Source organism: Podarcis gaigeae, assembly GCF_964106915.1.
Source record: "Podarcis gaigeae genome assembly, chromosome: 13".
Taxonomy (NCBI): domain Eukaryota; kingdom Metazoa; phylum Chordata; class Lepidosauria; order Squamata; family Lacertidae; genus Podarcis; species Podarcis gaigeae.
In genome coordinates this window covers 54499098-54514892 of record NC_139689.1, presented here as the reverse complement: position 1 = coordinate 54514892, position 15795 = coordinate 54499098, and the positions used below count along the sequence as shown (strand labels likewise).

General features: G+C 45.4%; 1 protein-coding gene across 2 annotated transcripts in view; it reads left to right on the top strand.

The window, feature by feature from the left end:
* Positions 1-10745: 10745 nt before the first annotated feature.
* The window catches only part of VWC2 (von Willebrand factor C domain containing 2), a 31981-nt gene continuing 26931 nt past the window's right edge, over positions 10746-15795 (top strand). Inside the window, exon 1 of one of the 2 annotated variants that reach the window (XM_083709800.1) lies at positions 10746-10855. The gene's annotated coding sequence lies outside the window, so the exon portion shown is untranslated. Of the gene's footprint in view, positions 10856-12177; positions 12311-15795 lie in introns of those variants that run through there. The other variant, XM_083709801.1, reaches the window with a different exon arrangement.

The following is a 15795-nucleotide window of genomic DNA, read 5'->3' as shown; positions in this document are numbered from 1 at the left end:
TCTCCTCCGGTGGAAAGCAGGTGGGATTGATGAACGGCAGATATATATATATATAGAGAGAGAGAGAGAGAGAGAGAGCGCTAAATCAATATGGCCACCTCTCTCTTCCTTTAAACCTCTCCTCTTCAAAACTCACCTTTTTGTGAAGCATATTTCTGAATTGTTGAATAAAACTTGTGGCTAACGAGTTACATTTTCAAGCACATCAGCTTTTTTCCTTTACATCATTTCAGGGTCACTTGTATTCTAAAGCCTTTAAATAGTTCTGCTTTTATGTGGGATATGTGGCAAACCTAATCCCTCGGGCCTTTCCTCTTGTCAGAACATATTAGCTTTTATCATCCAAATTACCATGTCTGCTTTTCTGCAGAAGATTTTAGTACTGATTCACTCAAATTTAGCATGAAGGGAATGTTGTAACTATGATGGCAATGATTTTTAGAGCAATGGTAGCAACTGTAGTTTCTTTGATTTATCTCTATTTGTACTTGAAAATTAATGACATTTAATGACAGAAATGGCTGAGAATACTTGCAAATGAACAAAGCTAAGTTTAAAAAAAACCCGCAGACACCAGATCTCACTCTTAGGATATAAATTAGAGATGGACAACTTCTGCTCCTCCCCAAGGCAACTTTTGTTATTGTCCCTTGAAATTCTGAGAATTGCCGCTTTTATTGTTAAAATCTAGTTCTAGACCCTGGGGGACCCGCATGGTCCCTTCCAGATGTTGCTTCACTACAGTTTTGAGCATCCCTGACCACTGGCTGTGCTGACTGGCACCGAAGGGACTCAGAGCCCAATAACATGGAAGGGGTATGGCTGTAAAAGCCAGGACAGATATAAAACTGACAAGCTGGTATGAAATGTCAGTGAAGGCCTAGGGAAATAATACCAGGTCATGAAATGAGGAGAGGTAATTCCACAAAAGGAAGAACCTCCCCCTGGTTGCTACAAGATGAACCTCTACAGGTTGTGGTGCAAAAAGGTGAGCCTCATCCACAGAACTTAGTAGCCAAGCAGGTCCACAGGGCTGGGCGATATCTGGTTTTCAATATCGCAATATATCACCAGCTAAACATTGCAATTTATTGACATATCACAATGTCTGAAATATGGACAGTGATTTTGCAGCACTGAGGTCAATATCTCTGAGCTTTATTAGGGCCTTTATTTTTATTTATTTGAAAAATGTTTAAACATCATTGGCATTTCAAGTGTGCATTCATTTGGGCAGAGATATCTCACACTTTAAATGAATCTGCTGCTTTCAACATTACCCCAATTGTGTATTGTTTACCTTTGGGTTAAAGGAAAGATAAAATTGATCTCCCTTAAAATAACAGTAGAGATTGCTTTAGGATGAAATGTTCCCAACATTAAAAATGTAGCTTTCTGAAGTAACCCACGGATAAACTTTATTTATTTACTTATTAACATATTGGTTTGGTTTTTTAAAAATAAAATAGATAAGCCTCTTTAGTTCCCACCATTACATTTTATTTTGGCATCCTATTGTGAATCATTGATCACATTTAGACACTGTTGTGCTGAGTCGGATTCCGCTGGGAGAGGCGGAAGGTCTCTCTTCCCATCTAAGTATTCAGCTCCTCCTTCCCTCCACAGCCTTATTGCAGAGGACAGGGAAAGACATTTTCAAACTCGACAAAGGTTCTAGCCACACAGTTTCTGTTATTAGCTTACATGTCAGATGCAGTTGCTATACATTCATGTTGAGTAGTGAAAGGCTTGCTGTGCTTCTAACTGCCAAGTTTTCTAAACCAAGGAAATGCGGTCTGAGGTCAGAGGGGTCCCCGTCTGATGACTCATTACAGGGGTGGACCTGAAGGCAGAAGTGCTTCATCTTAGTCATCATCTCAATCAATCAATCATTTTATATGTATGCCACCTTTCCAAAGTTAAAACTGTGCTCAAGCTGGTTTATGTTCCACCCTCTGCTCTGAAGCTGAAATATTTTCTGTGCTATTGGAACAGTCAGTCATTTCCAAAAAAACTACCTGATTGGGCTTTGTACCAAATGAAAAACAGAAATGGGGTTCATTCATTTCATGGCTGATGTTAAAGGAACTAATGCCAGGGTAATGAAAGCACCATGTGTAGCATTTGAAATATTACAAATGATCCACAGAGACGGGATTAAACAGAGAAGCAGAATGATGTTTCCAAGCTGCAGTATGTACAAGAGTCAAACTAGTTTGAACTTCTCAGCTGCCTTTCTCTGCTAGTGTCACCCAGAACTTGATCCCAGCCCCTGCCCATTTCTGAATCACTTTAGTTCCTGCTCACATTACACAATAACTAAAACCCAACTGGCCATTTGTTACTGATTTGAAACTTGCTTATTTCCCTCTAGCAGCCAGTCAGAATAGGTTGTGTTACAGGGAAAGTAGAGAGAGAGAAGGAAAAGAGAGTTTGGACAGATTGGTCTTTATCTTAAGCACATTCTAGCAAAAGTGCCTAACATCCTGAAGTTACATTCCTGCACAGAAAGTGTGTGCACCATAACAGAGGAAAATGATGATTCCCCTCACTCTATGTAGGATGTTTTTCCTTCAAGACTGAACATTTGCACATTCCTCTGTTGACATGTTCTCTGTCTTATGCAAAACAGCTCCCAATTGGAAACCTCTTAAGATTCCTTTAAGCATTTTCAATCCATTGCATGCTGTGTTTCTCTACCTTTCCCATTCCCTTGTGCTTTGTTAATTGTAGCTGGTAATTTAGAGAGATGTTAGTTAATAGTCTGATCTTTGTCAGTTTGTGTGCTTGGCATATTCTTGATTCACTAATGTTTATAGTAAGTCTGGATGAATACCTGAAAATATTGTTAAGGGTTTGTCAGGTGCAAGACACCCTAAATTCTTGGGTCTAATAAAAGTTAGAATTAATCAAGGTTTGGGGAGTTAAACCGTGCCAAGCCAGTTAAAGATACAAGCCTCGCTGATGATGATCCCTCGCTGAGTGTGGGTCTTCAGGAGAATAGAGCTTGAGAATGGCACAATCATTATGCAAACCAAGGGGCAGTTTAGCGAAGCAGTTACTCTGCGCTGAACAGCAGAAGGGTAGGAGCCCCTCCTTCCTTGAGAGACAAAGACAAAATGCCAGAGTTACTTTCTAGAATTTCAGTGGCCTGATGTAAGCTTATGATTTTTTGTTTTTACTGATTAGCAAGTTTGCTATGTGTAGAACGTGTTCTTTTTCCAAGTGGGAGCATTTCAAGCAAGAAAAATTTCTCCACCTGAAGGCCACAGTGACAGCACTTCCTAAGGAAAGCTGCATCTCTCAATTCTTCCACACTTGCAGCCTTACTCTTGAGAATTTGGCTGCACATTCCTCTCATCCACATGTGAATGAGGATCTGATCTGAGAATTCTGAGGGCTCCCCGCATGGGCTGAAAAAGCTAGAGGGCATGGCAAAATTATTCTTGTCTATCTTTAGCAGCTAATTAAGATCAGGTATTCAGAGAGGAGGGACATGGGTGGTGCTGTGGCCACAGAGCCTCTTGGGCTTGCCGACCAGAAGGTCAGCGGTTCAAATCGCCGCGACGGGGTGAGCTCCCATTGCTCGGTCCCTGCTCCTGCCAACCTAGCAGTTCAAAAGCATGAAGTGCAAGTAGATAAATAGGTACCGCTCCGGCGGGAAAGTAAACGGCGTTTCCGTGCACTGCTCTGGTTTTGCCAGAAGCGGCTTAGTCATGCTGGCCACATGACCCAGAAAAACTGTCTACGGACAAACATTGGCTCCCTCGGCCAATAAAGTGAGATGAGCGCTGCAACCCCAGAGTCGTCCGTGACTGGACCTAACGGTCAGGGGTACCTTTACATTTTATTCAGAGAGGATGGTGCAGGAACACAAAAATATCTGCAGTCCTACTTAGTCAGCTGTTCTGAACCATGAACCGAATCGCAACCCCAGTGGCAGAGCTTCATGCTCCAGCACTGGGGGGGGGGGGCAGAGAGCAGGTTTGGGAGGGGCTGGTGTGCGTCCTGGGGGCGGGGCGTGCCGCCTGCGGGGGCGTGGTGCCCAGCACGGGTGGGGAGCAACCGCGATGGCACCCCACCAGGATCGTGCTGCAGGGGGCAGTGCGCTCCCCCCCACTCCTCTTCCTCCACCAGTGCGCAACCCCTCATCCAATCGGGCCATTTCTAAAAACCTATGTCACTGCATGTTCCGAGCCCCACAAAGCAAATGGCATTTGAACTTTGCCCTTGTCCAGAGGCTGAGGGTTGTATCAAGTTACTCACTATTTGATTTTTTTAAAAAATTACCTTACACAGTGACTTCCCTGAGCTGTCTTATAGGACAATAAAATTTCCAAATGTTGTATTTTTCCCCAAATGAGATTGCCAGATCTGAAAGAGTAGGAAGTTATTTAAAATGGATACTTTGCCATCTGCATCGCAGTTTGAAAACATAAAAGAGAGCATCTCCTATTGATTTTGCCCACTCATTATTCAAAAGAGGGTCAATTTATTTTTTTTAACTCTGCATTTCAAATTAGACTGAAAAGTGTGCGTGTGTGCATGTGTGTGTGTGCTCATGAACAGCTTTTGCCTTCTTCTTTGCCCAGTCAATTGTTGCTGGTAGCTTCGAGAACACTGTCCCACCATCTCATCCTCTGTTGTCCCCTTCTCCTTATGCCCTCCATCTTCCCCAACATCAGGGTCTTTTCCAGGGAGTCTTCTTTTCTCATGAGGTGGCCAAAGTCTTGGAGCCTCAGCTTCAGGATCTGTCCTTCCAGTGAGCACTCAGGGCAGAGTTCCTTAGGGCCCAGGATTTGGGCCATGCTTTCTGGCCAATATGGAGAGAATGGCTCAGTTGCACAGCACATGCTCTGCCTGCTGAAGGATCCCAGGTTCAACTCTTGACATTTCCAGGTAAGCCTATTTTTCTTTTTTCTATTCAGTTGCTCATTTCTTTCAACAGAAGGCCGGCGCCATCTAATTAACATATTGTTACATGCCACCTCAATGTCCCAGTGGTGCAAAATTCCAGGGATACCAAGGGTCTGTTTCCTTTTGAACAATGAGGCACAGAGGAAACTGTGGTGTCTTTATGATAGATAGTTTAATTACACACATATACAACTTAGGATTGTAGAGTTGGAAGCGACCGTGAGGATCAAGTCCAGCTTCCTGCAATCCAAGAATTTATTGCACAACGTGGGGCTTTAACCCACAACCCTGGGATTAAGATTCTCATGCTCTACCGACTGAGCTATCCTGAGTTCCTTGGATGGGAGGGAGATTCCAGTTTTGCATTCCAGGGAGGTCCCATCTCTCCCATGGCTGCCATGTTGGATTCAAACTGTCAGACCACATTCTGCTGTAACCCCTTGGATTCCCATGACTGAAGTCTCTTCCCCCCTTTTTTTTAACCCTGGACATAGACAATTAGTATGCCAGGGAGAATGCTGATTGTTCCTGACATGAAAGTTTTCCATGTGCATGGAATGTTGGTATATGCAGAAGCAACAGGAATGAAGATGTTTCACTAATAAGGACTGAATCTTCAAAGTGGTTTGGCAGTGTGTCCTATTCTACAGCAGACAGTCCTCTGTTTGAAGGGCTGTGTAATCCAAGGCTGGTTTAAATGTAAAGAACTATAAGACGGAAGAGCAGGGACCTTGAAGTTGCCCAGTGGCATTTAGCACTCAGGGAGCAAATGGAACAGGCACACCTGGTTACAGTCTTCCCCACTATGAGTACTAGGCACTGTATTTCTATTTAAATTATAGTAATTATTTCTAAATTTACATATATCTACGCATGTAAATTAAAATATTCAAATTGCATGCAAATTCTTGTCCTTCTTTGACCTCTTTCTTGGTTATACACCAACTCTTTTTTGACAATTTATAAATGTTCACACTAGTCATAAAGCTGAAACAGAAGCTGCAAAACCGTTTCATGAACTCCAAGGATTTGCTGCCTAAATACCAGCCATCTTGCACTTTGCTTGCCTCCAGGTAAAAACAGTTTATTAGGCGCCTCCACACTCACTTAACATGCTGATCCATGTCAGCAGAGAAGCAAAGCAGTTTGCCCAGAGCTAGTACAGCACCTATTCACCAGTTTTCATGTTGAAATGGCCTAAGGAATAAATTTAAGAAGATGTATCCGTATCCCTCCCAGCTGAAAAATAATAATCTGTTAACTGTAATCAGTTCCAGTAATTAGAGATAAAAGAGAGAATACCAGGGGAATATGCAGAACATGACATTTTCAATAGCCTACAAATCACACTTTATGCTCTTTAAAAAAATGCAAATTATCTAATGCAGGGGTACGAATTTAAATGCTTCACTTGATTTTAAATGGCAGGACACCTTAGAAGTATAGCCTGAAGATTGAGATGGAGTTCTTGATGGGAGTCTAGGATGAGACACACTCCAACCCCCAGCCCCATGTGTGTGTTAATATAGACAACAGGTTTTCAGGCCTGTGAACTGCCTCATTCATTTCAATGGAGGGAAAACATTCGCTCACAAAAGAACCTCCACTCAGAAAAAAATCTGAAGTGTATCTGAAGTGTGTATCTGAAGAAGTGTGCATGCACACGAAAGCTCATACCAAGAACTAACTTAGTTGGTCTTTAAGGTGCTACTGGAAGGAATTTTTTTTGTTCAGAAAAAAATGTGAGCAAGCTTCCAAACGTGGAATGAATGAGCTCCTGCCTGCAGAGCTTTGCCTCTGCATTCGTGCTCCCATATACCCAGAAAGAAATACAGGTTGGGGAAATGGTCTATATCTTTCCGATTCTACCTGTCCAGTATGGAAGTTCTTTCTTTCTTGCTATCTTTACAGATGCCTGATGAGCATTAACTGGAAGTGATTGATTTTACTGATAGCATTGTGTTTTGCTTAATCGTAATACTGTTTATTCTGATCTGTGGAAACTGGCAAGAGAACTTCAAATCCTGGATCCTGAAGATGACATCGGTGAGGGTGGAGGGAGAGACAGTGGGGCAGTGGTGCTTTGTTTCAGCTGCTCAGCCTTCCCGACCACCAGCTGACATGTGCAGTTGGGCAGCAGCTGTTTCCTGCATGTCCTCCAGTCTCCTGCCAACCCCAAAGCTTCAACTCCAGATGTTTTGGTCTGAATTGGTCTGGATTGTAACCAAGGGTCGTAATGAAAGCCTCAGATGCATAACCCTTTCATCCAATCTATACAGTTCAGCACATTATTTCTCTGACATTTCTTATATGGTTAAATGTCAAAAAGTACATGCTCGAGGATGAAATGTCCTGCATTTTAATGACTCATCAGGGAACTGCATTTGTTCCAACCCATTCTTCCTGGTTAGCTCATGATTTTCCCTAACAAAACACTTGCGTTGAACTGAAAGAAGCTATAATGTGCCGTTTCTATTTAACATTTAGAAATATAAAGTTCACATTTCCCCCCCCTCCAAAATATGGACTATGAACTTATACTTTTTTCCAAACAATTTCCAAGTAGTTTTACAATTTAAAATGCAACATTTAAAAGCAACTAACTGAATGAAAATACAGTTATGAACAACAGTACAATATAGAAGCAATTGAGGAGCAGATTCTATGAAAATGAAAAACAGAGTTGGGTGTCATCAGTACATTATGACACAATACCACAGACAACTGCCTCCCCAGTGGTTTTGTGTAGATGTTATACAGCACAGGGAGAAACACCCAGCTTACCATTCAAAAAGAGCCAAGCCCCATATGAGGTCCATCCACGAATATAGGCTCCACTGTAAAGCACTGCCTTGCTCCACCCCCAATCCAGGAAAGAGAAAGAGGTGGTTAAAGGGATTTCAAGGGAATCGACAAGGTTCCACTCTTATCTCTCTTTCCTAGTGTAGGTTGTGATCAGTGTGATATCAGTGACAAAACTAGGCCAGAGATCAGGCTGAAATATTACCAGATAATCAGCTTCATGCAAGAGACTGGAGTTATCCAACCACCATCTGCTAAAACATCTTGCTAAGTAAATAAATATGAAACTGTTTTGCAAGTGCCCAAGATGGGAGCACTCAAAGGCGACTTCTTCAACAAGAGTGCATTTACCACTCTGTTTACTTCTTCCATGACCCCCAGCTAGTTATTTAATGGGAGAGGCCCCCTGCAGCACCCATATCAACATCCTTGAAATTTCAGTGCTTTTAACATCTCTAAATGCATCAACATTTCAACAATCACAAGTTAAAATCACATGAACATCTGCCTTCACAAATCCCAAGCTTCAAAACTAAGCTTCTCAATATTTACCAAATTATTATCAGTCAATATGGCTATCAATACAAAGTTTCACATACCAATGAATACAACTTATACATTCTGAAAATGTTTCAGGGTTTCTTTATTATACTGGAGATTTTTTGTGATTTGTTTTTTAAAAATTGGGTTTCATAAACAAGAATAATGTTATACAAACAAGTATACCAAGTTTTCTCATGTCATTTGTAAATCACCAAAATAGCATAATAAATTTGGAAAAATATCTACATGTTTCATTATTAGTGGACAATGTATACAGTCTTGGCTTATGAATTGGTTTAAACAATTAGGAAGAAGAAGAAAAGAAAAGAAAGAGGGAATGGTTGAGTGGGGTTGGGTTGGGTGGTTATGCTTCTGTTATTCTTAGTGTGTGTGAGGAGTTGTGTCAGCATTACATGTATGGATCCTCTTACTCTTACTTGGCCACAGTGATCCATGTGACGGTCATCTCCAGGCTTGACTACTGTAATTCGCTCTACGTGGGGCTGCCCTTGAAGCTGTCCCAGAAACTCCAGCGGGTGCAGAATGCTGCAGCGAGGCTCCTCACGGGGTCTCTGCCATGGGAGCATATTCACCCAGTGCTCCCGGTGGAGTACAGAGTCAGATTTAAGGTGCTGCTTTTGACCTTTAAAGCCCTTCACGGCCTAGGACCCTCGTACCTCCGGGACCGCCTCTCCTGGTCTGCCCCACGGAGAGCCTCAAGGTCCATAAATAACAACACCCTAGTGGTCCCGGGCCCTAAGGAAGTTAGATTGGCTTCAACCAGAGCCAGGGCCTTTTCAACTCTGGCTCCAGCCTGGGGGAACGCTCTGCCTCATGAGACCAGGGCCCTGCAGGATCTGATCTCTTTCCGCAGGGCCTGTAAGACAGAGTTGTTCCACCTGGCCTTTGGCTTGGAGCCAGTTTGATTCCCTCCCTCCTCCCCTCTTTTTTCCCCTTCTTTTCCTTCTCCTCCTGCGATGAGGCTACATTTTAATATTTTAATGTTCCATTATTTTAATGTTGTATTTTATTTTTGTTTTTAAGTTGTAATCATTCATCTTGTTTTTATTATTGCTTGTAAGCCGCTCTGAGCCCGGCCTTGGCTGGGGAGGGCGGGGTATAAATAAAAAATTATTATTTTTATTATATTATTATTATTATTATTATTATTATTATTATTATTATTATTATTAATTATTATTATTATTATTATTATTATTATTACTATTCACTTTCCACTGGAGATTGGAAATGATTTTCTTTTTTGTCTGCTTCCTCTCAAGCTTTACATGCTCCTTGAGGAGCATAAAGTTGTTTGGTTTTTCATGTGGGGTTTTTTATTCAGAAGTGCTGACCAGTTGACCTCTTTGGGGTTTTATGGGATCGGCTTTGACTGCATGGCTAGACCAGGTGAGGTTGGCTGATGGGTCTTAATGATCCCTTGGTGAGTTAAGGACTTCCCCTGCATGCCAAGACAGGCGAAGGAGACCCAGGGTGGGTCCAGTGGTCAAGAAGGCAGTTTCTGCATGTGGGGGGCAAGATGGGGCACGTCCACCTGGGAAGGAAGCCCACCTAGAAGAAGGGAAACTCTGATCCTAAGTCTCTGCTGGATTCCAGGATCTCTTCAGGAGAAGAAAAGGCTCAGGAGTAAACCCTCCACAAATCTGGAGTAGAGTCCGTAAGGCAGCTGGATGGCACCTTGCTTCTGCCAGCTCCTGCAGCCAAGCTGGTGCCAAGCGTCTTGCCCTGCTTTCCTTTGGACCACCTCAGTGAGGTTGTCACCTGGCAGCCCAGGACCTCCGTCCCCCCCCCCCCGCCCAGGCTGGTGCCCCAGGAAGGTCACCTGGGTGCTGCAAAGATGGGCTTTACATCACCCCTGGAGGCACACTCCATTGTCTCTTGAGACGGACGGATGCCATCAAGCAACCGAGATTAATAACACTGTATGCTTGTAACAGATCTTTTAATATACAAAGAGTCTTTTTTCTATTAATGTTGAATGCTTTTCAAATTCTTGGTTCCCCTCCTTGTGCGTTTTGAGCTGCTCTTCTTTCCCTCTTCCCCCTTCCTGGAGTCCCGGCAGCAGAAACCAGCCGGGGGCAAATGAAGGGAGGGCCAGAGGAATCCTGGGCGGCGTCGGTGGTCCTCCCGCGGGGCGCGACGGAGCCGGAGCTGCTGCCCGCCCAGCCGCCGCCGCCGACTCGGGAGCCCGGCTCGGCGCGCCCCGCCGGAAGAGCCGCCCCGGGGATCCCTCGGGGCCCTTCCCTCGGGGGCGTCGCCTCGGGCGCCCGCCCGCCCGCCTCACGACCCGCTCGCCGCTCCGCCGCCTCCCCAGCCTCCCTCGGCCGCGGCTCGCCTTGCGCGACACCAGCGCCCCCGCCCCGCCCGCGTCAGCCGCTCGCTGCGCGTCTGAGGCGGAGGCAGCAGCGCCAAGGACGGCGGCTGAGGGAGCGGCCGGAGCCGGGCAAGCGAGGAGAGAGAGGCCAGGGCGGCGGCGGCGGCGGCGGAGCCGAGGATGGCGGGCAGCCCCCAGGAGAGCCGCCGCTGAGGGGAAGCCGAGGGCAGCTGCCGGGCTCGGGCTATGCGCGCAAAGGTAACCGCCGGCGGGCGGGCGGGCGGGCGGGCGAGGGGGTCCTCCTCCTCCTCCGCCGCCTCCTCGCGAAGGGGAACTTTTGCCTGCTTGGGGAAGAGGGAAGTTGCGGGTCGCGTGTCGCGGCGTCGGCAGCCCCGATCAGCCTCTGCAGCCCAGAGCCCCGCGGCGCCTTGCCAGGCAGCGCCGCGGAGCCGCCAGCCTTTTGCGGCAGCCGCCGCCGCCGCCGGAGCAGCCGGCTCCCGCCCGGGCTGGGTCCTGCAGCTGCAGCCCCGCCGGGTCCCCGTCCCCCTCGGCCGCTCTCCCCGCCCTGCCTGCCTCCCTCCCTCCCTCGCTGCCCCAATGCGGCTCCGGGAAGTCGCGGCTTGCTTGGCTCGTTCCCGACCTGCCCACCTGGAATGGGCTGGAAGATGGAGATGCGACCTGCATTTGGTTTCCCCGGAAGGAGCGGGGTTGTCTTCCAAGAAGGCCGTTACAGTCTCCGAGTGTTTGTCCGTCTGTTTGTGTGTTTATCCTGCAAAGCATCGCCTTTCTAGCACATATTTCCTCCAAAGAATCTTGGGAACTGTAGTTTTCCCTTCCAAGAGCTGCCCCCCCAACCGGCCCCTGCGCGGCCCGAGAGGGCTCTTTTCCTCCACTGTGTGCTGGTGTGCAGCCTCCCTCAACCCTGAGGCGATCTCTTCATTTTATTATTGTCACTGTTCTGTCATTTTCCTTGGGACTTTCTGAAACATGAAATGTTCCTTACAGTCTTCATTCTCCTGACATTCCCCGGGGGAGTATTTCTCATTCTCAGAGAGTCCATTACTCGGGGGCTGCATTCTCATCATACATGTTACACCTGCCTGCCCCAAATCCTGGGAATTGTAGTGTACCCCTCACAGAGCTACAATTCCCAGCACTCTTCACAAACTACAGTTAAGGCGTATATGCAGTCTTTATTTCTGGGTTGTTTTTTTAATGTATTGGAATGTTTTGCCTTGTTTTTCAACTCAGAGGTTTTAGCAGTTCCCAAGTGTCTGAACCCTGAACTTTTGAAACATGAAAAGTGCTTTACAGTCTTCATACTCCTTACCAACCTGGGGCATTATTTCTCAGATAGGGAAACTGAGGCTGAAGGTGAGTTGAGGTGTAAGATGCTAACCAAATTAAAGGCAGGAGACAACAGCAGTGCTAGAATTAGAAGTGGGTTGGGAGCAGTGCTATTTTTCTAGGAAGAGAGGGACTCAGCAGGAGCATCTCCCTCGTTCTCTTACAAAAAAAGCCCTGGTTGGGAGAACAGTCTCCATGGTCTACAGTTGCACATATTGGTTTTTTGCCATTCTTTAATGGGCCTTTTGCACGCTTTGATCACCAGAAGTGAATGTGAAAAGATGGAGCAGACCCTTCATAATGGTGTCTGTTTCCAAGCATCTGAACGGATGAAGTAGGAGAGCTCAGGATACTCTAGTCTTTAAGGTATGCAAATGTAACTGACTTGTTCAAGTGAACTTGAATGTAAAGGTAAAGGGACCTCTGACTGTTAAGTCCAGCTGTGAACGACTCTGGGGTTGCGTGCTCATCTTGCTCTATAGGCCGAGGGAGCCGGCGTTTGTCTGCTGACAGCTTCTGGGTCATGTGGCCAGCATGACGAAGCCGCTTCTGGCAAACCAGAGCAGCACACGGAAACGCCGTTTACCTTCCCGCCGGAGTGGTACCTATTTATCTACTTGCACTTTGAGGTGCTTTCGAACTGCTAGGTTGGCAGGAGCAGGAACCGAGCAACGGGAGCTCACCCCGTCACGGGGTTTCAAGCCGCCGACCTTCTGATCGGCAAGCCCAATTGGCACAGTGGTTTAACCCACAGCACCGCTGGCGTCCCTTGAACCTGAACTAAGGAGTCTCAAATCCAGCACTATCCATTACACCACGATGGTTCTTCATTTTATTTTTCATTCCTTTCCTTCTGCTCAACATCTGTGGATAGGGATATATGAATTTGCATTCTCCCCAAGATAATTTTAGTCCTTGGACTTAATGATCTTGCAGGCCCTCCCCACAGTCATCTGTGAGGCCCCTAGTAAACATTTCTCCCCACTCCATGCTTTACAATTGCTTCTGCATTCCTGATGTTGGGCGGGGGTTGATGAACAAAAAGCAGTATACAAACCGACAAAAATAAAACAAAGTTCTGAGCACGGTCATTTTCACATTTTATACTCTCTTAAATCATAGCACTATAATGATTACAGGAATAAAATGGAACTTGCCTGTTCTGCCCTGATGTGAATTTACTTGAATTATAAGCATTTTCTTGTAGAAAAGGATAATATGTCTAAAAATAATAAAATGAGCTTCTGTAGCCAGGTATACACTGTTTGTGTCTGCATATATGAGAATGAAGCGGTGCTGTAGCAAGTGGCATCAGCCCTGGTGGGCCCTTGCATGCCCAAGGTGACTCAGCTGCTGACACGAAACCTTTCTGCTGTGAACTTGGAAGGTGAGATCAGGTGTATTTACATTTAAAAATAGAGGACCTGAGTGGAAATGGTGGGAGTATTAATTTATAACCAATCTTTAATCAATTGATTGATTGATTGATAGATAGGAACATACAGTCATACCTCGTGTTGCATTAGGTTCATGCATAGGCCCCGACTCCATGGGGCCTGAGGGGGCCCGAGCCCCCTCAAAAATTCGTTTGGGGGGCTCTGCCCCCCCCAATAATTTAAGAAAATTATTAGTTATATTATGCTTTGTAAAATCACAAAATTATGTTGGTATTTTTTATTTTCCTTGTTTGACGATAGTTACCTTTTAAAATACATTCAGTAATGAGTTAAAACAAAGCCACTCCCGATCTAGAGAGGGGGTGGGGTTGCGGGCTCTCGACCCATCAACAATCTCGCTGGCGTCAGCCCCGCGAGAAGCGGGGATTCCCCCTAGCTCATTAATATTCACGGCCCATGGCGGCAGCCAATCGGCTGCCGCAAAGGGCGGGCCCTCACAGGTTCACTTAAGGTCGGGGCAGCCCGGTGTGCGCCCCTTTCGTTCCCCCAGCAGCAGCGGTTTGGAGGTCTTGGGCCCCCCCAATATTTTTTATAAGTCGGTATGGGCCCCCGCCCCCCCAATATTTTTTATAAGTCGGCGCCCCTGGGTTCATGTTGTGTCTTTTCAGCTTGCAAACGCGGCAAACCTCCGGGTTTTGCCACACGCGCAGAAGCGTTCTGCGCACTTTCCACATGCACAGAAGCACTCTATCATGCTCTGTGCTTGTGTAGAAGCACCACCTTATTTGCAGACTTTTTGGGGTGTGAATGGCACCCCAGAACGGATCATGTCCGCAACTAGAGGTACCACTGTATGAATCCAGCTAAAGACCATTCTAGTCCAACATCCTGTTCTCATAGTGATCAACCCTGGGCCTGTGGAAAGCCTATATTGTAATTTTACCTTACAAACCACCCTTAGATCTACAGATGAAGGGTGGTATACAGATTTAACAAATAATAATAACAATACATGGGGGACCTGAAGGCAAGAGGTGATTCCCTCTTCCCTCTGGTGATTCCCATCTGCTGGTACTCGGAGACACAAGAGAACAAAGCCATGTGACAAGGAGCACCAGTTGCCTTGCCTTGATCCTCTTTTAAAGCCATACAAGTTGGTGGCCCCCACTATATTTTGTGGGAGCAAGTTCAGTTGTTTTACTATCAGTTGTGTGAAGAAGTATTTTCTTTTCATTGGCAAGCAACAGAAGAGGTTGCATGTTTTACATGCTAATTAATGTGGAGGGTAATTGATGACACATCTAGATTCACCTTTCTTTAATCCAGGGAATTTATTATTCGAGACTGCTGTTTCTAACTTATTTTAAATTATACACCACAGTTCTCTAATGAGAAGCATTCTGTATATGAGAAAGAAAAGTTAGGAAATTTTGTTGGACGGAATTCACATGGAAGTTTGGTTTTAGTTTGTTGAACTTAGCTTGTTGGACTGTGAGATTTTTTTCTGTGTAGGCTTTTTTCCCTTTTTGTGTGTGTGTGTAGGCTTTTTTCCATAAACCTAGATTATAATTTTATTCCCTGATATGTAACTCTTCTACCCAGACTGAATGAAAAATTAGTGAAAATGCTGGCACATGAAGTCAGAATATGGAAATATTTTGACAGATGCTTGTTATTGTAGTCTGTTGTGATCTGAGGAGGTTCATTTCCTTCCATGGACATCCAGTTTAAACAAAGCCATCTGTGAAGTTTGTTCCCTCTTCAGAGTGTAAAAAAGAAAGAAAGATGGTTTAAAGCTATGCAAAGCTTATCTTATTTGGAGCTCTTTGTTGTACTAAAATACAGTAATACTTCCCTCTCCAGTCTCTAGGAGAGCCAGTGTGGTGTAGTGGTTAAGAGCGGTAGATTCGTAATCTGGGGAACCGGGTTCGCGTCTCCGCTCCTCCACATGCAGCTGCTGGGTGACCTTGGGCCAGTCACACTTCCTTGAAGTCTCTCAGCCCCACTCACCTCACAGAGTGTTTGTTGTGGGGGAGGAAGGGAAAGGAGAATGTGAGCCGCTTTGAGACTCCTTAAAGGGAGTGAAAGGCGGGATATCAAATCCAAACTCCTCCTCTTCTTCTTCTTCTTCTTCTTCTTCTTCTTCTTCTTCTTCAGCATCTGCCCCTCTTAATGTAATCTTTTTATAAATAGCATTTATTTTTGTATGACTATATATTTATCCAGATGTTTTGGATTCTCATACGCATTATATTGATTTATCCTTTCTAGTGATTTACGGTGAGCCCATGGCGCAATGGGTCAGTGTGTTATTCAGAAGGTTGGTGGTTCGAGCCCAACCAGGGTTAGCTACGGGCAGGATTCCTGCATTGCAGGGGGTAGACTAGATGACCCTCAGGGTCCCTTCCCTGATCCTATGTTATGATACCAAATCTCTGACCTATCTCTTAAAAA